Source organism: Tenrec ecaudatus, chromosome 17 (genome assembly GCF_050624435.1).
Source record: "Tenrec ecaudatus isolate mTenEca1 chromosome 17, mTenEca1.hap1, whole genome shotgun sequence".
NCBI lineage: Eukaryota > Metazoa > Chordata > Mammalia > Afrosoricida > Tenrecidae > Tenrec > Tenrec ecaudatus.
In genome coordinates, this window is record NC_134546.1 from 79,498,659 (window position 1) to 79,523,045 (window position 24,387).

Sequence of the window (24,387 nt, forward strand, 5' to 3'; positions counted from 1 at the left end):
ATAAATATCAATTTTGAGATATACATACAGTTTAATCATTCAGCAAATGAGTGGTGTCAACTGTAAGACTGGAGAAAATGCTTGTCCTGGTGGATATGAGAAAGAAATCTTAAGGGGAATTGAATTTTAAAAATGCAGTGCTCGCTTCGGCAGCACATATACTAAAAAATGCATGTTAAAGATTGTGCTACCCAGTTTATGATCAATAATATGCAAACGACTCCAAAGTCAAACAATTTGTGAGTTGGGTAATAAATTCAAGGTTGAGATTCCTGTAGTTATCAAGGGGTCACACAGAAAGTACAAATAGAGAGGCAGACTTTGGTTGTAAATGCTCAAATTTCAGGTGAGCCAGAGTCACCTGGTTAAAGAATAGTTAAAACTGTCTATGGTCCTTCCTAAAATTTCAGGACCTGAATGAACCTCATTTAATTCAGAGTGCCTTTGTGTCTCACACTGGCGTATTTTGGTTCAGGGTCTGAAATACTGTTTGGGGATCTTACTCTTATGTTGCCCTGTCTATTAAACACCTCTTTTCCCCTCCCTGCTCTGCTGTATCTCTACACATGAAGTCATGACACCTGACTGGTTTGCACTCTTCTGAACGTTCCTGCCAAACAAAGGCCTCTCTTCAAATTGTGCATTTCTTAGAGACCACAGAGTTAAAACCTTGTCTTTTCTGGGGACCAAATTTTCTAGTTGGCTACTTCTTCCCTGAAACACGATGACACTTGACTCACTTGACTTACACTGAGATTGACCATACCAATCAGGCACTGTGATGCAGTGGTGCTGTTACTTGTAAGAGTGATGGGGGAGTGAGTCCTATGGGGTACAGATTGATGATAAATCCTGGTTAATAAAATAAAAATAGCAATATCCTGGTTACAACAGCAAATTCAACAATATTATTAATTACAATGTTCTGATCTCCAGAACATAAGAATACATTTTAAAATCAATTACTAGTGAGACTTTCTGTGATGGGAGGGTGAAAGATTTAGGTCATTCAGCAGTCAAAAAGATGGCGTGATTGTAACTAGTGAGAGTCTGTCTCAGAAGAACAGATAATAGAAAAAAAGCATGTTGAAAATTCAGTTGTGAAATAATTCTTTATTGTGAATTGCGTGTGGATTTTGTTTGGGCTGGGTCCGGACCAAGGCAGCCACTTGTACCAGCTTCTCAAGAAGACAAATGACCTGGTTGAATTTCAAAGCATCTGCTTCCAGCATTTCACAAAGCTTACCTCCTGGGGCAGAACACAACCTCTTCTCTCCAATGTTCCAGGATGCAAGTTTTCTGAGAACAAGATTATTTACTCACAGGCCCCATCCTGGCTCAAATCCTGCAGCTACAGCACTAAAACCTCTCTTCCACTTATCAACACATATGTCCTTGGCTTGGACCCTATATAAGTCCCACTGCCTCACTGCCAGGTGTGATTTCCCTGACCTATGGTCTCAGACCCTGCCCGGGGGGTCAAGCTGCCACCGTCCCTTTCTCTGCTTTCCCTTCCCTCCCGGGAATTCTTTCCCTGCCTCAATCAAATCTTTCTCAACTTCACATTCCTGGCTAAATTCTATCTCTGTTCTGTACCTGCGTTAAACCTCTCATATTTAGCCATCAGTTCCATATTCAGTAATTTAAGTTATTTATCAAATTGGCAAATGCTTGTAACTATCCATAGCCTATAACCCCTCCTGAAATATTAATGTGCTGCCACCCATGGCCAGAGTGTTCATTAGAGACAAGAATGGAAATATTTTGTCAGATATCCTTTGGACATATTGTCAAGAGCGACCAGTCCATGAGAAGGACACCATGCTTGGCAAAGCACAAAAAGAGGAAGGAGTGACAGCACAAAGGAGGAAGGCCCTCACAGTGGTGAATTAACACAGTGGATACCACAATGGTCATACACAAAAGAACAATTCTGAGATGGCTCATCCTCATGAACCTTATCTAAAACAATCCAATATACATTGGAAATGAGAACGTATTGAAAATTAGGTTTGTAAACAGAGGTTAAAGTTGAGAAGCAATGACATTAGCTGTCTATGTGTATGATGATTGTATCCCACTGTCTGTTCGGACTGCTCTGAGCAAAACTTTGACAGAAAGGCTTGTAGACTTGCAGGGTCACCTTAAGCCCCTAAAGTACCTCTGCAAGAGTATCCTGGCACAGAGAACCTCAATGGCCCTTGGAGCAATCTCTAGGGACGGAGCTCCAGAAGGGAGAACTTGCACAGTGGCAAAGTATGATAACCATAGAGACTGTGTTTCCACTCAACACCAAGGTGCTGAGCATGGAACAGTGGCCCAGAGCAGGCTGCATGTCACTAAGCTGAGAGTTATCAATGTCATAGCCTGCAAAGATCGGGTAGGTCAGGGTAGCTGAGAAACTCTCTAGCAGACTGAAAAGGAATCCAGGTCTTAAGTGTGCAGTGGACACACTACTCAGATCCAGGGACCTGAGGTGGCTGGTGCACGGTGACAAGCATAGGCTTGTCATATCAGAGTCCAAAGGAATGCAGGACACTAAGGCAAGGGACTTCAAGGGGGTCAGCAAACACATGAACAGCTGCAAGCATGTGTAAGTGTTCTTTTACAGAAATTATCATCTGAATCTTTTGGTCTGTGTCAATGTAATGTTCCTCAAAGAAAGCAGATAAGGTAGGCTATACGTACATTTTATTTTCAACCAATTATTATTTTTTTGCCAAAGCTGAAGTTTCATTTGGAATCATTGTATCTTCTCAGACAATTCGAAGCATGTTGCACTTGGTCTTTACAGGGATCAATTTAACTCATTATGATGACAAACACATCAACCAAGTAAGGTATATCTGCAGTTACTTTTATCACTGAAACATCCTTGGAACTGCGGTCTTGCTATCTGATTGAAAAATGCTTTGAGTTCATCACAAAGCTCAGAAGCACGTTGTAAAACACTTCCTCTCGACTACCATCTCACTTCAGTGTGAAATATCAGACCATTATTTGGCATATCCAACTGGTTACACAGCTGGGAAAACAGTCGACTGTTTAAGGTGCTTGCCTTTACAAAATTGACAGAACTCATGACTCTTTTCATTACTTCTTGTAACCCTTGTGGCAGCATCTTCATTGCTAATATTTGCCAATGAATCATACAGTGAGTTCCTATGAATTCTGTTGACTCATTCAGTACCAAACGTTAAAGTCCTGATCGACATACTAGCGTAACTGGAGCCCCATCTGTGCAAACACCACAAACCTTTTCCCAAGAGATCTTAAGCTCTTTCAGAAATGAACCAAATATATCAAATACTTCAAGTGCAGTAGTTGTCGTTTCAAGAGTTTTACAAAAAAGAAACTCATCTTTAAAGTTGTCGTCATTCATATATCTCACATAAAATAGTAACAGTGAACAGTTTGCAATGCCTGTAGATTCATCAAGCTTTATGCTAAATATTGGACGTGGAGCAGATTTAATTTCCTGGATTACCTGATCAAGAATATCAGCAGACAGGTCAGCTATTCTTCTGAGGACAGTGCTGTTAGATAAGGAAATTACACTCAATTTCATAACAAATTCATCTCCGATCAGAACCAACAATGTCTTTGCCAACTGGCAACAGTAAATCCTCAACAATGATGTTGACTATTCTCTGTGCCACCAAATATGAAGATTCAAAAGTTGCTACTTTTTCTTTGTGGTACTTGCTACCAATATCAAATGTGACTTTCTTGAGTCCATCATCTTTGCTTCTAAAATAGTTGGTATCCTTGCTGGCAAGGTTCCGATGCTTGTTATCAAAATGGCATTTTAGTTTGTTTGGCTTCATGGATTTGGCTGATAGGACTTCACAATAAATACCATATTCCAGTTTCTCAATTCCTGCTTCAATGATTAAGGTAAAACCATACTGTAAAAAATCCTCACTCTATTTTCTTTTCTTAACGTTCTTCTCTCTATACAATCCTTTGTCATGTAATGGTTTGCGAATGAAAATAATATATAACAATAGCTTTAATTATACACAAGATGACAAATGGCATAGTTCAGTCAATACAGTTCATTGAAGTTTCCTATGGTTCACGATTCTGTCTTGTTTTCTTTACATACCTGTTACAATCACAAGGGGGCAGTATTCACATCAACCACAGCTGAATATAAAAAGACCGATCTAGATTAAGCTCCCATGGTACAGATGTATATATTTTTTGTAGTTGTTGATGATTTTACATTTACCCAGTAATTGTAATTGATGAAATGTTGTTTTACCTTCAATATTGCTGCTTTTTACACAGGAAATGCTTTCAACAGAGTAGCTGCTTTTAACACAGCAGCTGCTTTCTACACAGTAACTGCTGTCTACACAGAAGCTGCTCTCTACACATGTGTGGCTGGTCCACATAAGTACATTATGGCACCAACCCTGTCTTATACACCTGTATTTGTATGGGGTGTATGTAATGGGGTTGGCGAGATGATGTCATCACACCGGGTTGTGGTATGTGGGCGTATCTGCATATCGGCAGTCCTGCCTGGAGATAGACAGAGGAGCTGTGTCTTGGTTCCTAAGAACATAGAAATATGTGATTTCCGATGGTCTTACACCACACCTGTGAACATGTCATTTGTCTCCCAAAGGGGTCGTGACCCACAGGTTGAGAACCATAGCTCCAGCACCATATAGGCTTCCTATTACTTATCACTGTTGTAGACCAGAAATATATTAATGAATGTTAATTATATCCCCACCCAAGTGCCCTATAGAGTTGAAAGCTGAAGCCATCTCCCTGAGGAAGCATAAAGCAAGGACATTGCCGTATAGGTTGCTCCTAAACCACCAATAACAGAGTGCACTCATGAAGGAGTAACTGGAGTTTCATTTTCCTATTGATAGTTTCAGGTAAGATAACATATGGGGATGGAGAGACTGTGGCAGCTCCAGAGCCCTCACCTTCTGGTTTACTTCCTCACAGGTGTGCATGCACCTTCTGGTTTACTTCCTGACATGTATGTATGTCCAAATGAAGTTAGTGCAGTCTGAGGAGTAGGTGAAAACGTTTGGAGATTGGTGAAGTTGTTCTGTAAGACTTCTGGAAACACCTTCGCCAGCTACAGTATGAATAGGGGTTGACTAGCACCCAGAAAACGCCTTCCGTGGAAGGGTTGGATCAACACCTACACTGGGCACACAGGGCTATGTTTTCTCCTTGAATGCCTCAGTCAGCACAGCTCATCTCAAGATTATCCGTCTGAAGTGTGAGGACACTGCCACCTATTCCTGTGTGAGGCACACGCTGTGAAACCCACATCCTGCGAGCGTCAGGAAACCCGGGGAAATGGCAGCTGTGCTCACTGAGGCAGTGACTCTGAATATTTTGCTGAATCCTTTATTTACCAGTAATGCACTTAGAAATGACAGACCCCCCAAAAAAGAAAGGAAGGACAGACAAAGAAAATTACTTCGTTAGATTGGCCTTACTTTCCTGTGACATTAAATCACCCCTCAAGACAGGCGGGGAAAAAATATCTCAGTATGTAGCCTTTGTTCATCTCTCTGTGTAAATTCTGCCATTACACCACTAAGAACAATGCAGACTCTATGAAGGACTCATTCATCATCTCCAGAGACAATGACAAGAACACAGTTCATCTGCAAATGGAAGGTTAGAAAATAGAAGACAAGACCCTCTGCTACTCTGTGAGAATGTGAGAGGAAGTCAGTGTGATCCCAGACACACATTCCCTGCTGAGAGAGAGCTGGGCTGCAGGGGGCGTTCAGGACACACAGATCACAAGACACACTCAGGAGCAGATGTAGAGTGACAGTTTCAGGGCTGGTTTCCTGTTGTGGTCTGGGGATGCTTCTCCATCTCGCTGTTTCCCCCAAGGGATTTCTCTATTTTTATGACATAGTAATACAATATAAGAAATATGTAAAATCAAAACTATTCCATGTGGCATGTATAATAATGGAATTGAAATCTCAACAGCAAAAAGTGGGGAGTGAGGAACAAATTAAAATACAATTTTTATTAGTATTATACATTACTTATTGATATTCTAAACTTGGCAGCAATTGCATTGTTCAAGTCATGTTTGATAATAGTTGTATTGATTGGATTTCCTTGAAGGCAGATATAATCTTATCACAGACAGTACTGTGTTTCATGATGGGTTCTGACCATGAATGCCATGCCATTCTCTTGACTGTGCTGTTCCCGGCATAGTAAATCCTATGATTTTATTATTCACATTGGCCAATGCCAGTCATTCCATTTATGCTCACTAATGCCTAGGAGACCAGTCAATATTCATGCATCTCATTTATTTTGACCACTTCCAAGTTCCCTAAACTTGTATTATGCAAATTCCAAGTTCTGGTCCTTAGAAGACTTCCTCAGCTGTTTCTCTTTTCCTTGAGTCATGCCCCATCAGTAAATGAAGATGCTGAGGGCTCCACTCCCAGAGGCATTACCCAAATCATGTTATCATGGCCGTCTCCCCTCCAAAAAATCAGCCTCTCTTCGGTCACATTTTAGGGCCCTCGAACTTGAGGGGCCCATCCTCTGGCAGTAGCTTCAAAATTTTCCTACTTCCTTTCCGTAAGCTTTCAGTATTCAACAATGCTTCAAAGTTATGCATCAGGTTTTAGCAGCTTCTTCCTCTGAAGAGAGGAGGGGGGTCCTTCTGTATTCCCTGTTCCTAGCCTGGAATCTTTGTTGAAATATCCCTTTGGGTGGCCCTGCTGGCATTACCTATTATACTGATATATTTCCAAGCATACCAGCAAAACACAGGTCACCACAGTATGCTGAGCTACTGGACAGGTGGTGAGAATATAACATTATTTCTTCAAAATATATAAAATAATTTCTAGCTAATATTTTAAATACAATAAATAAATAACAGCATAATGCAACCAAATAGTGGAGTATTTAAATTCAACATTTTCAATTATGGACTTAACATTGAAATAGAAGATCCATAAGGACACCAAAAATTAAATAATTAAATAAATGAGTCTAGCAAACTAGAATCAATGACCAATATATAGCCTACTCCACCAAGAACAAAACATATTTGCTCCCATTAAGATGGGGTTTATTTCAGAAATAAAGTTAAGCATGAAATAGATGAAAATAGAAACAGAAAAATAGATACAGATGTCAGCTACAAGGTATGGACAGGATATATAGAGAAAATAAATGATAGTTAAATCGATAGTTCAGTAGATTGATAGACCAATTAACATATTTATGATTGAGAGATATATAGCAGAGATAGGAAAAATATATAGATCCATAAGAGAGAAAGAAAACCTTGTTAAACAGACTCCAGTGTCATTGTATATTCAGGTTCAAGGGTTTTGGCTGAGTCCAGGAAGATGGTGTCCAGACAACACTCTTGTCTGTCCTGACATAAATTGGAGAATAAATGCACGAACTACAACATGAGGTGTTTCATCAGGAGTAAGGTGTTATACATGGCTTTGATAAAACAATGACTCACTCTTCAAGAGATTATCTCAAGCACCTGAGTCCCCACAACAGGGATATATCACATATTTGATGCATGTGGTGATGCAGATAAAGTAAGTGAAGTTGTGTGAGACCGGATTGTAACCACCATGAAGGGAAGGTTGGATCTATGCCACCGGGTCTCAGGCCAAATAGACACCTGACCCTCACTCAAGACTCAGTGCACAGGGAGCAAGATACAGGATTCCTAGCAGAATTTGGAGCCTTCTCTAACCCATTTTCCCCTGTGTCATGGTTTTTAGTCCTCGTCATGCCTCTGAGCACCGAGATTTAGATGTTTTTAGCATAACCGTCAACCTCTGAGAACAGGGAGGGGAACGAGGCATGGACGTAGGACATCTTCTCTGGGTCCTGGCTTGCTGCTTGGGAGACACCAGTGCACACGACACAACCCGAGGTGCCCTCTGCCCACCAGAGGAGACTTGAGGGAAAGGCGTTCTAATGTTATTTTATCTTTACTTTTTCTGTGGATTGTGTGAAGGTTTACCATGAAGATTAGTGTTCATTCAACAATTCATACACTTTTGTTTCATTTTATTGACTACAATACACAAACTCCTGTTACAAATACATTTTCTTTCCAAACATTCTGAATTTTCCCTGACTAAATGATGCCCTTTTAAATTCAGACGTTTGATCATTCTAAGGGAATTGTATCTCCCCAGGAGTATTGCTCCCTGGTAGGCTTGTCAATTATTTGGCTGGAAGTTTTTCGAAGGGGTGAGTTTGGTCCCATACCTGAAGGGATGCTGACAGCTGTAGTCTCAGGACTTCCACAAGTCTACCCAACCAGTAAGCCTAGTCTTTGTATTTTTCTTTTCTCTGTGTGTGTAGGTATATTGTTTCACATTTTATCCAATTCTACCCAAGACCTTTTAACGCTATCTTTTCCACAGAAGTGGGTACTGATATCAAGGCACCACCTATTACATCTGGTCATAGAGTTCAGAAGACTCATATCCATGATTCATTGCAGCATTGGATGAATGGTTTCCATGTGTCTTCAATGATCATCACTCTGGAAAGGGGGAAACAATAAGCTGCAGCTCATGTGGTTTAAAGTCCCCAGTCACTACTCTCAAAATCCAGATGTAGGACATTGTCTTTGTGGGCTGTTATGTCAGCGGTTCTTGGTGTTCCCTGAACCCCAAGGCCTTCTCCTCAGAGAGAAAAAGTTAACACACTGATGGTTTTCTTTAGTTTAGATCAGAGTAGACCAAAGAAATGTTCAAGGACAGATTATGAAATTGATGGAGGTGAAATGTTCTCCATATTGGACTTTTAACGTCTGAACAGAGCTCCACTGTCAGAGAGATGGTGACAAGGGCCAGGTTGACCATGAGTATTCAGTGATACACTCACGTTTAGCTTTCATCTGCACAGGTTTGTCTGACAACTCTGGGTAAAACTTACATTCCCCGAGTTTTGTTTTCTCTCCGCAGGCAGCAGGAAGCACAGGGCAGACCTTGGTGCTAGGATACACCTGAGAGTCTGTTGAGAAGGGGCCATTCAGGAGATCGGATTCTTCAAAGTCTTCACTAAGTAAACAGAGGTGCTTTCTGTCTTGGCCATATTTCCCCACAGCCATTACAAGGTACCATCTGTGTGGGACCCAGGCTTCTTGAGCTGCAGATTCACACTGGGTTTGAAACTACTCCTCCCGGGTGTGGACTGACATATGCACTGAGTGGAGAGCCACCGTTCAGTACTCTCCATGATCAAGGCGACAGTGCCTGTGTCTGTGTGTGTGTTGCAGGATATTACTAGGATCAGGTTCTGTCCCTCCCATCAGTCTCAAGACCCGCACCTCCCCCTGCCTTGGGTTTCAAGGCTGGAGGAAGGTTATAAGGCTGGAGGAGTCTGACATGGAGGGCAGGGCAGAAATATGCAAAGTGGAAGAGAGGGGAAGCACCCTCATCACCCAGCTAGGGACTTCAGTGTGATTCCTTTCCATTCTCCTTGCAAGATAGGTCTGCCCCCCTAGCTCTCCTCCTTTCTCTTCTCCCAAGTCAGGATCGCCACAGGGTTTGAGATGAATGGAGGGTATGTGTGTATGTAGGAAATCTCTGATATCTGAGTCTTACCTCCACAGGTGTCTGTGCTCAGGTGCAGCTGGTGCAGTCTGGAGCAGAGCTGAAGAGACCTGGGGAGTCTTTGAAGATCTCCTGTAAGACATCTGGGTACAGCTTTACAGGAAGCTAGATTGGCTGGATTAGGCAGACACCTGAAAAGGGCCTGAAATGGATAGGGGTGATTCATCCCAGTGACTCTGACACCAGGTACAACCCATCCTTCCAAGGAAAAGTCACCATCTCCACAGACAATTCCATCAGCACCATGTCCCTGCAGTGGAGAAGCCGGAAGGACTCAGACACGGCCATGTATTACTGTACAAGGGACAGAGTGAGAGAAATCCCTTCCTGAGAGGGGCAGAACCCCTCAGCCTGATGCAGCTGCAGAGCAGGAGTCTCAGAGGCATCTCAGTCCAGCACCAGAGGACACACAGTCTGCTATCTCATAGAAAGTGAGAACAAGAACACAGGCCACTGACACGACATGGAGACATCTTCCCATGTGGGGGCCATGACGCCTCTTACTGGATCGGGGTTCTCTGGAGTGGCTCACTCTATGACTTCTGAATAACTGCAGGGCTACAGAGCAGATGATGTAAGTTTTCTTTGTTAAATCCTCAGAGTTCAGCCCTTTCTTCCCTTGAAGAATGAGCAGGTGCATTGTCATAATAGGAAAGAAATTCCTCAGCTCATTTTTTCCCCTCACCAAGACCATTCCCTGTATTACTAGAACTTCTTCCTAATAAGTATTCCAAATGAACATTGTTGCTTTCTAACTGGATTCAGTTGCCTGCATTCAACTTGATTCAGGAAACAATTTTGTAGAAACACCTGGTGGAGTGGTGTCGCTGTGGCATTAGCAAAAGTCTCATGAATCCCAGACCTTATGCCGGTCAGTTACACTCAGGAAAATGGTTGTTTGGTAGAGTTTCCTTGTTAAAAGTGGTCTCCCCCCGGAGGAAACCCCGAACCCTCCTGAGCCAGGACGACCTTGGTTCAGAAATGTATACCTCCTTTCTCCCCATGTTTCTCCTGAAGATCCTGGTCCTACCATGAGGTCACTGTCAGGGAAGGGTATTTTGGATTGATTAGAGTCAGGCAGGACCCAGGGAGAGTCCATGGTTTACAGGGATCTTCTACTATAAGTCACTGTAGTGCTGACCTTGATCCTTACCAAAAACAGTTCTCCCTACCCCTAGCCCCTGTGAGTACTGAGGACACATATGTGTATTACTGTGCAGGTGGACACAGACAGGGAAGTGGGGCCCTCACATAAACTATCCTGCAGGACCGCTGGGGTTGAACTGCATGGATCATTCAGACCAGCAGGTGGCGCTCAGGACAAACAACACAGGCCCAGGATCCAGGAGTAGCTTCAGAGATGAGCACAGGTGGATCTTTCTGTGGGTTCTTCAGTTGGTTTTGTTCCCACAGCTCTCATACAGGTTCAGTGGAAGCTCTTTTTACAATTGTAGGGAGTGTACTAGTGTCTCCTTAATGGTAACAAAGAAACTCTCACTGTCATATAATTGATTGCAAACCAAAGGTTTGAACTACCCCTGTAAAAAGCATTTGCATAGAAGTGTTTGGTCTTGAAAAATTCTGCAATGTGATCTGCGATTTTACTTCTTGGTTTCAACTTAGTTAGTTGAAAGTATAGAAAATACGAGTGATTTATATGAACAAACCTGGAGTTTGTATGAAAGTACCAGCATGATAGCCAGTGAAATAGGCCCCATGGGGCAGAGATACAAAGAGGGGTGGTGATGTTGAAAACTAAGTATTGGGCTTCTAGCCACAAGTTCACTTAGTTGAAATCCAACACCCTCCCCTCGGGGTCTTTACTATCTTCTCTTAAATTCTAACAAAGGGAATGTCCCTTGACAAAGGGCAGGAAGACAGTAAAACCACTACAAGTTGGTGTCTTATGAAGGTGAAAACTTGTCACAAAAGTAAATGGAGATCCCCTCATAGAGGGGTTTAGGAGAGGAGATGGGTTAATTAGGGTGTGAGGTAGTACCGATGAAGAACACAGCTTTCCCCCATATCCTGGATGCTTCCTCCCCCCAACTACCATGATCCGAATTCTACCTTGCAGGGCTGGATAGGACAGAGGCTGTACACTGGTACATATGAGGGCTGGAGGTACAGGGAATCCAGGGTGGATGATACCTTCAGGACCAAGGGTGTGAGGGACGATGCTAGGAGAGTGGAGGGTGAGTGGGTTGGAAAGGGGGAACTGATTACAAGGATCCACATATGACCTCTTCCCTGGGAGAGGGAAAGCAGAGAAGGGGGGAAGGGAGACTCCGGATAGGGCAAGATATGACAAAATAACGATGTATAAATTACCAAGGGCACATGAGGGAGGGGGGGAAGGGGAGGGAGGGGAAAAAATAAAGAGGACCTGATGCAAGGGGCTTAAGTGGAGAACAAATGCCTTGAGAATGATTGGGGCAGGGAATGTATGGATGTTCTTTATACAATTGATGCATGTATATGTATGGATTGTGATAAGAGTTGTATGAGTCCCTAATAAAATGTAAAAAAAGAAAAGAGGAGAAAAAAATGATTAGGGCAAAGACTGTAGAGATGTGCTTTATGCAATTGATGTATGTATATGTATGAACTGTGATAAGAATTTTATGAGCCCCAATAAATTGTTAAAAAAAAGTAAAATACAAATATCACCCACAAAATAAGAGATTGGAGAATGGTAAACTTATACCCTGTCAATGGTGGAAAATTTGTGAGTCCAGTGGGCTGAGGATGTAGGGTTCTCAGGCAGCCCCACTGGGTCCTTGCTCTCACCAGATTCATTGTAAGTTTATTCACTGTACACGGTGGTATCTATTAACAATATTATATCCTCACAGCCTAAAAATTGAATGACTTTCTAAACTGTTACTGTTATGATGAAGGTAAAACCAATTTAGTTTACTTTTATTTTGACATTTAATTAGAGAACTGTGACTCTTTTTCATATAGTGAATTTTTGAATAAATTTTGTTTATGAAAGTTATTGCAACCTGATATCAGAAGTCGAGAGTGTTTAAGAATAGAAATATGTTTTATTGAATATCTAGAGAGTAGAAGTCCAAATTCAAGGCCAGCCCTAAGGGAAAGTCCTTTGATTGTTTAAAAATTAATTTGACAAATGATAATCTATTCAATCAAAAGTAGAAAAAAAGTGTAAAACAAAGAAAATTTATTCAGAATTTATTCCTATTGAGAAAAATTATATATAAAAGTGTTTAAATGTTAAACAAATGCAAAATCAAAAATATTCTAAAATAAAATATTGGACATTATATCAGTTTTTGCGTGTATGCCTGTATGAATGTGAGATTTTTAGATACAAAAATAAAACTTTCACTAAAGAAAAAACAATAAGTTCTATAGAATTTGGACTTTTTCCCATTGTAAATGTTAATTAAAGCTAAATATGCTTAATAAACTACGTATAACCTTGGAAAGAACTGGAATTCCAGAACACTTCGTAATGCTCATGAGGAACTTGTACACGGATCAAGAAGTAGTTGTGTGAACAGATAAAGGGAATACTGCAAATCAAGAAAAGTGTGTGACAGGTTGTACCCTCTCATCATACTTGTCCAAGCTGCATGATGAGCAAATAATCAGAGAAGTTGGTTTCTATGAAAGGAATATGGCATCAGGCCTGGAGAAAGCCTTATTACGACCTGTGATATGAAGGTGATGCAATCTTGCTTGCTGAGAGTAGCGAGGACTTGAAACACTTGCTGCTGATGATTAAGGATTGAAGAGCTCATGATGGATATGAGTCCATGTAAAGACGACCAAAAGTTGCAGGCCAGATTCCAATTCTGTTGTTCATGATTAGTTTATTTTGAACGACTTTCAAAAGTCAGCATAACTCCTCCCACAACAAGCTGCCAGGAAGAACATTCAAACTCTCTCCCAATATCTAAAATCAAAGCAAAACAAATAAAAATTGTTACATGACTTGATCTTTGTATAGCGTCCTGTCCATTTGAGCCAAACATAGTGAAGATCAAGGGATTGGAATATTCTTCTAAGCCCTGGGATCCTTCTGCATTTAACCTCTGAAAATTTACTTTTACTGTGGGACTTTGTGAATCCTTACAATTATTATTGTCCATTCCTGGATTGTTTTGCTCCTTAATAAACTCTTCAATTTGTAACTGAAGCTCCAGTTTGATCTTTGGAAGGAGGAACAAAAAAGGAAAGAATATATACATTTCTTGCCAAACGATGTCTACAAATCACTGCCAAATTCCTAAAAAAGAAAAAACAAACAATAAATGACAATAGACTTACCATTTCTAGGGAAAAGTAATCTTCATTAACTAATGTCTTGTGGCAAGATTATATTTGTTGTGACTATAGTAGCTAAGAGGACTCTGAGTACAGTATAAGATGAACATTGGACATTCTGTTTGAGATTATTCCCCAACCTGCTTAACGTTGTGTCACAATGTAAACTCCACAGCTTGTCCAAGAAAACTCTCCTTAGGATATGAGATGTTGCCACTGTATGTTGGAGTGCCCCATTTATTGCCCATAATTTTTCTGTAATTCCCTTTCTGATATCCTGTCTCTGTTGAGCCCTTTCCTCACAAAAAATATCCCACTACACCAAATGAGTACCCATTCTGACCTAAACTGGCTAGACAAACTTGTCCACAAAGACATCCCCACACTTCCAGTCACATGTCACATGGAACAGAAGAACTTTGGTCAAGGAACCAAAAGTCACAATAAAGGCCAAATAAGACATGGGGAACCAAGAAGGACCAAGATCTGTATCTTGTTAAGGAACTTAACCTCACCCTAATGCATATTCGTGACCATCCCTGTGAAATACGTTTCACATCCAAAATCCTATAATTTATTTATTAGTAAACTTTTTAAACTTTAAACCGTGGTCACCATTTTTTTCAGAAGCTTTCCTTGGGGAATCTTCTGGCTCAGTCCTTGCTTGATCCAAGGAAAGCAGACCCCTTTCACTGTCATGCAGCCCTGTGTTTGTTGCTAGCAGGAGTCATGTTGGTAACACAGTTCCTTCGCCGAGTGTACTTTTCAACACAATAGTATGCACTGTCTTATAGAGTCTCTATGAGTCGGGAACCACTGATGGCAGTGAGTGTGGTGTTGGTGTTAGCACAAAGAAGATGATGTGGTCAGACTTTCAGTTTCTGAGAATCCTGGGAACTTCTCTTCTTTATTCCTGGCCTTCTAAAATGCAGGGCACTTCATCAATTTCCAGATACAGTCTCAAACCTAGTGAAAAACATTTCATCATAGACCAGTTTCTCTAGTAACCACAGACCTTTTCCATCGGTCATCAATGTCCTGTGGAGATTCCTCTGCCTAGCCATTACTTCTCTCTAGCAGTGTCAAGATTCCAAAAATGTGCTGGCTTACTGAGGCTTCCATTACTTGTCATCAGTGATTATTTTCCCTGTCATAGTTGTCCGAGATTTGGGTCCAAGAGGGAAGAATCATCACAGATCCTCTCTGTAGGCTTTGCTTTCTCTGATGACTTCATGCTGCTGGAACAGGAGCTGACAAGACCTTCCCGAGAGTTTGGAGCAGCTGTGAGCGATATAAATCAGTAGCAGAAAACAGCCTCCCATCTCTAAGGAGGTTATGCTCATGCTACAGAAAAATATCCAGAACAAAAGGCTGTTCTCCCTGCATCTGAGCTCAATGACATGAGGACACGGCTGTCCATTAATGTGCAAGAGAAACAGAGGACTCACTACCATCTCAAACACAAACGTCCCTGTGATGATGCCACTGGTCTATGGGGATAACTTGGGTTGTGGAAAGTACAGGGACAAGAATTCTGGGGCCACAGCAATGGGGGAGGCATGAGAGCAAGGACCATCCTATTAGCATCTAGGGTTTCAGTTCCCCCCAAAAGACTTTCTCCTAAAAGATTATTACAAAACTTCACAGATATTGCACTGTTCATACATTTGTAGATTTTATGCTGTGGTAGATGTAAGATCTCATGTTAACCTGATAAAAGCCTAAAGGGGTGTAGTCTAGCCTATCAATCAGGTCACAGCCTGGAGATCCCTCCTTGTGGGTGTGGCCTTCTTATGAGGCTTCTCGGAACTGTTTTTTGATTCTGCCATTCGAAGAGCCTGATATCTCTCTCTCTCTCTCTCTCTCTCTCTCTCTCTCTCTCTCTCTCTCTCTCTCTCTCTCTCTTTCTCTCTGTTTCTCTCTCACACACCATCCTATGGACAAGCCAGCCACATGGAGCCACGGTGATGGCAGCCAAAACCCTGGAGATGTATCCATTGTAATTGGATCCACAAGACATTCCATGCACCCGCCTGTGATCATCCTGCGTTCAGCATCATTGCGTGTGTTGTGTAAATCTGAATAGGAATTCATGGACTAATATCAGACAAATGGGCTAATATTGAACTTATAGACGATCTGGACTGGCTGGGATGTTTTATTGATGATTAGCAAATTCTTGATATAAAGTTCTATTTTACACAAATATTCCTTTGCAAATTATCAGAAGCAAAGCCTGAGCTCTTAACAATTAAAAAGCAAGCCAATAAACAAAGAACAAATAAACATATTTTGAAATGCTTCATTATATTGTTTGTACTTTTTCTGCCATTTCTCCTAGATAATAAATTTTAAAATGCCAGGTTTTCCCCTCAGAACTTATGAAGAAATTTCTTTCTCATTTGTCCTTCATTATCTGTCCCCCAGACAGATCAAGCATAGGATCTTGAGCATGGATGATGCAGTACCAGACACTGTTTTGTTCTGCTGTGCACAAGGTCCTTGTGGGTCAGAACTAACTCAATATCACCTATCCACAACAACCACATGACCCAGAACTCCAACCCTGCCTTCATTCAGGACACGATGCTTTAATGGGAAGAAGACATTCTAACTGCCCAATAACTGGTCTACTTCCTGTCAGGACCCCTGTCCTGTAGAAAAGTTTAAAGGCTTCAGGATGATAACCAGGACTCATGATAAAGTTTTAAGAAAATGGAAAAGTGCACAGGTGAGGAAAAAGGGCAATGAATTTGTGCCACTTTTCATTCTTCTGTTTTTACACTATTTAAGGCTTTTACCTGCTTGTTCTGCAAGGGTAGCAAGAGTTGTCCTGAGAATTTAACTTGGAAACTTTTGCTCATTCATCCTACAACACTGATCTTTTTAAAATGACTTTATTGTGAGCTTGTACAACTCTTTACACAATCTGTACATACATTCATTTTGTCAAGCACATTTGTGCATTCGTTGCCATCATCATTCTCAGAACATTTTCTTTCTACTTGAGCCCTTGTATCAGCTCCTCATTTCCCCCCTCTCTTCCCACTACCCCCTCCCTCACAAATCCTTGATAATTTATAAATGATTATCGTCATATCTTACACTGTCCGATGTCTCCCTTCACCCACTTTCCAGTTGTCCAGCACCCTGGGGGAAAGGGTTAGATGTAGATCAGTATGACCAATTCTCTTTTCTCCCCCACCTTCCCCTTGCCCTCCTGATGTGGCTACTCTCATTATTAGTCCTCAGGACAACCCAGATCTTACCTCTACCAAAATCTCAAAGGATATTGAGAAGGAAATGCTGTGAATCCCTTATAGATATAAACACCATTTTTACATTTCTATATGTAGTATTATTCCTATAAAGCAGAAATATATAACTATAATCTCATGTATTCTGTGTTCATAGAAAATAAAATAATATGTGATAACAATTTAGCATAGAACAGTCACATAATACATGTTACCAAGGATATTGCCATCGTGCCCTTCCCAACACACCTAAAACACTCAGATCTGTTCTAGGAACAGAACCCTCAGATCTCTGAAGTCATGCATCTTCATTTATTCCTATGCAGTAGGAGGGCATGCAAATCCACCCCTCCCTCTGCTGATGAAAGCCAACACAGCCCCAACCCTGCAGCTATGGAAGTGCTCCTGGATCCTCAGGAGCCCCCACTCAGTGATCAGGACTGAACACAACACAGACAGCATGGAGTCTGTGCTGAAAGGGGTTTGTCCTGGTTGCTATTTTAAGAGGTAATTTTGTCAAGAACCATTTTGTGTGCTTTTGTGTGAGTGAGAGACACGGTGAATATGTCTGATGGTTTTCCTGCCCAGGATGTCTGTGCTTGCAGATGTCCAGAGTGAGGTGTGGCTAGTGGAGTATGCGGGTCCCTTTTGGGGGGGTCTCTGAGATTATCCAGTGCAGCCTTTAGATTGCCCTTCAGTAGCTATGCATGATTTGTGTCCTCCAGGCTCCAGGGAAGGACCTGCAGTGGGTCTCAAGTATTAGTACCAGTGGTGATGGTGCACACTACAAAGACTTCTCCAAGGTGTCTTTGAATCTGCAAGAACATGCTGTGTCTGCATATGAAAAGCCTGAAATGCGAGGACACGCCTTTGTATTTTTGTGCTGCTACCATCACGGTGAGGAGAATTCCGATTGAACCAGGACACAAACCTCCCCTGCAGGGAGGAAACATGCCCCTAGGGGACGCTCAGGACCCACAGAACACATGCCTCAGGTCCAGGAGCAGGTGGAGATGGAGATTGAGAGCTGCTTTCCTGCTGTGGTATTGGCATTCTTCTCCATCTCACAGTTTCCCTCAGAGAATCTCTCTATTTTTATACTGCCAGTTGTACCTACCCCTGAGTGAGATATTTGAATTGAATCAGAAAGACTGGTTATTCAAATTTACCAAGGATGCCTGAAGAGAAATACTTGGTGATGTTACTTCTGAAAGGACAGGCTGACAGCAGAGGCTTTCATAGAATTCCCGGATTGTGACATTGAATACCAGTTTAGAGTTATGCAGGTGGTTAGTTAGGGAACTAGGCACATCAAAGCAGATTATGGATCCCATAGGGCTCTCAACCTCAGTGGGAAGTGTGCAGGTCAGACTCACAACTTCTCTAAAGTCTCTTTCTGTCTTTATCAATTTTCAGTCTCTCTTTTTCAGCAAGATGACATGATTCTGTAATGTTTATGCTTCCCAATGCAAGTCTGTTCACATTCTCAATATGCCATGTTCATTGATAAGGACCCTCAATACCAAGGAAATGTCAAAGCTACACAATACTGTTTCTAAATACAATGTAATTGTGATTCTAAATGCCAACTTAACCCTTTAAAGAAATGGAAAACAATATTTACGCACTTTATATGGAGAATCCTAGGATAATGAAGGGACCCAAAAAGATTGAGATCAAGTTAGGGACCCTCACACAGACTAACCTGAAAACTATTACACTGCCACAGTATTCAAAAAGCCTGGTACTCATACAATGATAGGTTTGTTGACCAATGGAACGGACTAGAAAACTAACAAATAATCCATCCACATACAGGCAACTGATCTTTAATGAGGCACAAGGAATTTTATAAGGGAGAGTGACTTTCTTTTCAACAATAGGGCCAGCACAATTGGATCACCACCCTTAGAAGAATGAAAGACAACCAAAACCTCAGCTCATGTACAAAAATGAGCACAAGATGATCAAAGGCCTAAATATAAATCCAAAAGCTATAGAGACAATCTATAAGGAAGTAGGGACATACATGCTACACAGGGCACTCATACACTATCAAACACAGCAAAGGAATTACACACAAAGTGGACACCAGAGATGAAAGTGATATTCTAAAAATCAGACATTTGTTAATTAAAAGAGTAAAAAGGGAAGCCAAGCCAAAAATTTAAAAAATCAAACAAAAATTTCTGGTAATTTTAAGCTGCAACTTTGCATGTCTATTCCATGTACAACAATAGACAACTGGAGCAAATATGATTGCATTTTCCTTAGAGTATTAGTTTCTATCATTTCTACCTTTCAGAATTTTGAGAGACCGTGATTAAGTAACCGACCAAGCCCAACCCCAGGAGATAGGGGAATGCAAAGCAAACCCAGAACATCTGTGACAAGAGCACAATGTGTTGCTTCTTCAAGTTCAGGGTGCACTCAGTTGCTCATTGAGAACATGTGTACCAACCGTTAGGAAAATGATGTGCAGATGGATAATGTCATGAGATTGACACTTAAGAAGGGTCCTACTAACCCACTGCTATGAAATTATCTGAGACGATCATGGCAGTCAAACTCAGAGATGGAGGTGAGCTGAACTTGTGTGCAGCTATACCACGGTCTCAAGCTTAAATTGGTCAGACAAGCACCAAGAGCAGATGGTAAGATGGGGGCTTGGTTAAATGAACAGGATCAAATGATGCTATGCGAGTGTGCATATAAAAAGGGAACTAACTCACTGATCTCCAGTCGAAAAATGCTAGAGTGTCCTGTGATTGAATACCTGAATTTTAGTGAAATCAATACATCTTATTTCAAAGCAATTGCTTATTTAACTTCAGAAAATTCTGGCTCAAAGAAGTCCAGGTAACCGACACCTTGTGCTTGGGTTTCCCAATTGTAAAAAGATATATTAATTTGGAGATATACAGATTCTAATTCGCCAGGAAATGAGTGGTGTCAACCCTAAGTCTGGGGAAAATGTTTTAACTTTGTTAGGAGGAAGAAAACTGAATAGAGATTGAGCTTTAAAACTGCATGTTTAGAGAGAGTGTCATAGCTTCTATAGTCAATAATATTTTTGAACATTTTTTTCAAAATTAGACAATACTTGAGTTTAGGAAATAAATTTAAGGTGAGATCCATAAGTAGTTGTGCTGGGGCTGTGCCCAGAACACACACGGAGAGGCTATCTTTGGTTGGAAATGCTCACTCCTCAAAAGAACCAGGGACTTTTTAAAGAGTGTCTGTGCTCATTCTCTAAATGTTGAGGATCAGTTGCATGAATGGACCTAATTCTAATGGAGAGTGCCTGTTGGGTCTCAAGAAAATGTCTTTTGCTTCAAGATGTAAAACACTGTGCTTGGCTCTTATTCGTATTCGGATCCTTTTTTTTTTTTAATGATTATGTTCCATTTACTGCTCTCCTGAATTTTTGCATTTGAAATCATGGCTCCACTGAATTTGCACTCTTGTGGATATTCCAGCAAACAAAGGGTGGGGGGAGTGTCTCTATTCAGAATCTTGCATTTTTAGAGGCTACAGAGTTACAATATTGTCTTGTCTGGGGCGCAACTTTTCTTGGTTGCACGCTCTTCCCTGAGACCCTCTGACACTTGAATCTCTTTACTTACACTGAGGTTGACCTCAGTCATCAGCTCTGGGATATAGTCTGTGTATTGCATGTAAGAGCAGTGGGGTTGGTGATGACCATGGCCCAAGGTCGGGAAACCTGGTTATATAAGATTAGTAAAGGGACAATGCCCACTGGAAACCTTCTGCCAGAGGCTTCAGGTCAGATGTACATAAATACAGTGAAAATCTAGCAGGGCAGCATGTCCTTTGCACCCAATGCCTGGTTTACTCTTTCCTGACCTTCGCAATTTGGACTGAATAGAACCCTGCACAACGTGATTCATTTCCTCAAATTTTCATGAATTTCTGTTGGACGTTGCAGTGATTCTTGGAAATCCAAAAGAATGAGGGGATCTCCTCAAGGGAGGAGGGGGTGGGAATTGGAACTTAATGGCTTTGTAGAAGAGTTGGACATTTGAGGAATTATCAATCCTACTCCTTAGGACTAATCTGGTATGCATGCTTCTCAAAGATGTTGCTTCCACACAAGGAAAACTACTAAGTACTATGAGGAGTTTAATTGGGAGGTATCAGGGTATACAGGGAAAAAATAAGGGATCTTGAAGTGTGTGAGGTTTGAAGGTATCTTGGGGTCCAATTTCCAATTGATGGTTCAATCATACTCTATCCTGCCCACTCTCTAGGGCACAGGACAGAGAGGAGCCCAAGGCAGGCCAGGGCTATGACGGGCTGGAGGGAGAGAGCACTGAACTCAGAAATCCTTGAATTGCCTTTGATTTTACATGCAAATTATTCTCACATGCAAATTATTCTCGGGCACTAGGGTACAATTTCACCCTTGGCTGGGAAACCTATCAGTTCTCTTCAGACAGGGCTGTAGGTCTCTTGGGAAACAGAGCTGTGGTCTCAGGATGCTATTGCTGTGTGTTCTCCTGTGCCTGGTGACAGTTCCCCAAGGTGGGAGGTTCAGATATCCAACATGGGTCTATAGGGATGTTTGTGACTTCAAGTATCTGACAGGGACCATCCGTTTTTGTTTGCAGTCGTCCTGTCCCAGGTGCAGCTTCAGGAGTTAGGTCCAGGACTGGTGAAACCCTCCCAGAAGCTATCCCTCACCTGCACAGTCTCTGGTTACTCCATCACCAGTGGTTACGGCTGGAGTTGGATCCACCAGCCCTCAGGGAAGGGGCTACAGTGGATGGGACACATATGCTCTAGTGGCGGTACAAATTATAACCCGTCCTTTCAAAGTCGACTCTCCATCACCAGGGACACATCAAAGAACCAGTTCTCCCTGCAGCTGAACTACATGACTGCAGAGGACACGGCCCCGTGTATTACTGTGCAAGGGACACAGCGAGGGGAAGTCTGTGTGAGCTCAGACACAAACCTCCCCTGCAGGGGAGACACTGGGCAGCAGGGGGCGCTCAGGACCCAATGAGCCGAGACACCTAGCACTTGACAGATATAGATGGATGAAAGGGAGGATATCCTGTTGGAATCAGGACCTTTTCTCTTTGCTCTCAGCATCCCCAGAGACAATTTTGCCTTTTTCTTTTTTCTCTTTCTCTAAATTTTCTCCGTACTGCAAGAGGGAAAGGAATAACTAGCACTCTCTGTTTGCAGTACTAATAATAAAAGTGACGCTGACCCTTCATTATCATCCTCTATGCCCCATTTCCCTTTGTGAGAAACAGACTCTCATCCTCACACTATCTGTGACTCAAAATCTGTTGACAACAAAATACAGGCGTGTGCAGATTCATGCGTGCAGTGCATGATTTTAAGTGTCCTGAGCTCATTGCTGTATTACAGCACACAGTCAGGTCTCTGGAGGTGGCTCTCTGCACTACTCCCTGTGCACTGTGGGTAGTTATTGACTAATGTTCTGTGTCTGAGAAAATAATTGTGGAGGCATCTGGGTCTAAACGTGTGACCTGTCCTTAGTGATGTTTGCTACCCATTGTCTCTGTTTATGCTGAAGCAAGGGATCCAGGCATACGCAGACCCCTGACACTGACAAGGGGTGAACTGCAATGACCTGTCTGGTGGGCAGAGTCATTAATAAAGTCATTTATTGGAGTCACAATGAAGGGACCACTAATTGGAAGAACAACTTTGATTCCAAAAGATAGCAAATGAGTCAAGAGGAGGAAATTTGCAGACTAATATTTCAGAATGCACTTTATTCTCATTGAGAGCTGCGAGACTTCTCACATATTTGGATCAGGTGATCAGGGGAACCATTTCCTAGAGAAAGGACGTCGTGATTGGCAGAGTGTCACCAAAATAGAAGAAAATAATCAGTTAGATGCACGGACAGATTGGCTGCTAAAATGTTCTCAAACTTAAGAGCAAGTGAGGATGGTCAGGACTTGGCAGTTTAGTTATTTTTCCTATTGTACACAGAACCATTGTGGTTAAAACTGACTCAAAAACACCCAACAACATATTTTATGGAGTAAGGTGCAGAAAATTGAGATTAATTTTGGTCAGTAAAGTGTAATTACCATAATTTATGATAAATTACACAATTTTAAAATTTAATTATTTAACACTTAAAATACAATGAATATACCATTTCTAATTAAGTTACAGCTATATGCTTTGCATATAATTAAAAAAACAAAGTGTAATAAATAAATAATAAATACTATAAATAAACAAATGTTATGTAAAAGTCCACTCTCCCTGGTGGCATAGAGGATTTCACATTGGGATGCTAAGTGCAAGGTCAGCAGATAAAATCCACCAGCCATTCCGAGGGAGACACATGAGGCTCTCCAGAGTTTTACACGGACTGTAAATTACATAATCCAAATCCAAAGGAGGGAAGATTGTCAGAGCTTAAACTGTGAGACTCTGACATGCAGAAGGCTGTGGATGACAGAGAAAGCTCAAACACATTTGCAGGATCTTCACAGGGAATACACCTCCAGTGATTTCCCTCTCACCATAACTGATGGATGGAACAAACTGGCGGTCAGAGAGAAAGATTGGAGCGATGACTATAGTAGGTCAAATTGACTCATCTGACTTTGATGGTTAAAATCTTGTCATTTGATCTTCCTTTTGATATCCTTTGTGATTAATCTGGATTTTAATATTTTCTGGTTTTGTTTTATACACTTAGGGTTTATTTCTGCTGTGTTCAGTCATTGTTGGTAGCATTTTTGACTCTCTTGATATCTTTTTCTATGTTTTTCAATTCACGTAGTGCACAATGGGTGAATCTACAGAGACAATAAGTAGAATAAGGGTTCTCTGGGGCTTCAGCAAGAGAGGTGGGGAGAAAAGGGAAGTTAATAGAAAGGAGTTCAACTAAGAAGAACATGTTTTCTAAGTGAATGTGGTAGTGATTGTACAACACTACTTCCATGATTGAACTATGGAATGGTATGATGTCTAGATTAGCTCTTAATAAAATTATTTTTTAAAGAAATGAAATGTTAAAAAAAGATATTAGTTGTAGGACAAATGTTTTAAAACATTTTTATTTTGAATACTGGTAAAAATTATTTTAATAAAATAATATTGCACATTAAATAAGAAACCTAACATTGATATAATGTTATCTAATATATCTCATTTAAATTTTTGCCAATTTCTCAGTTAAA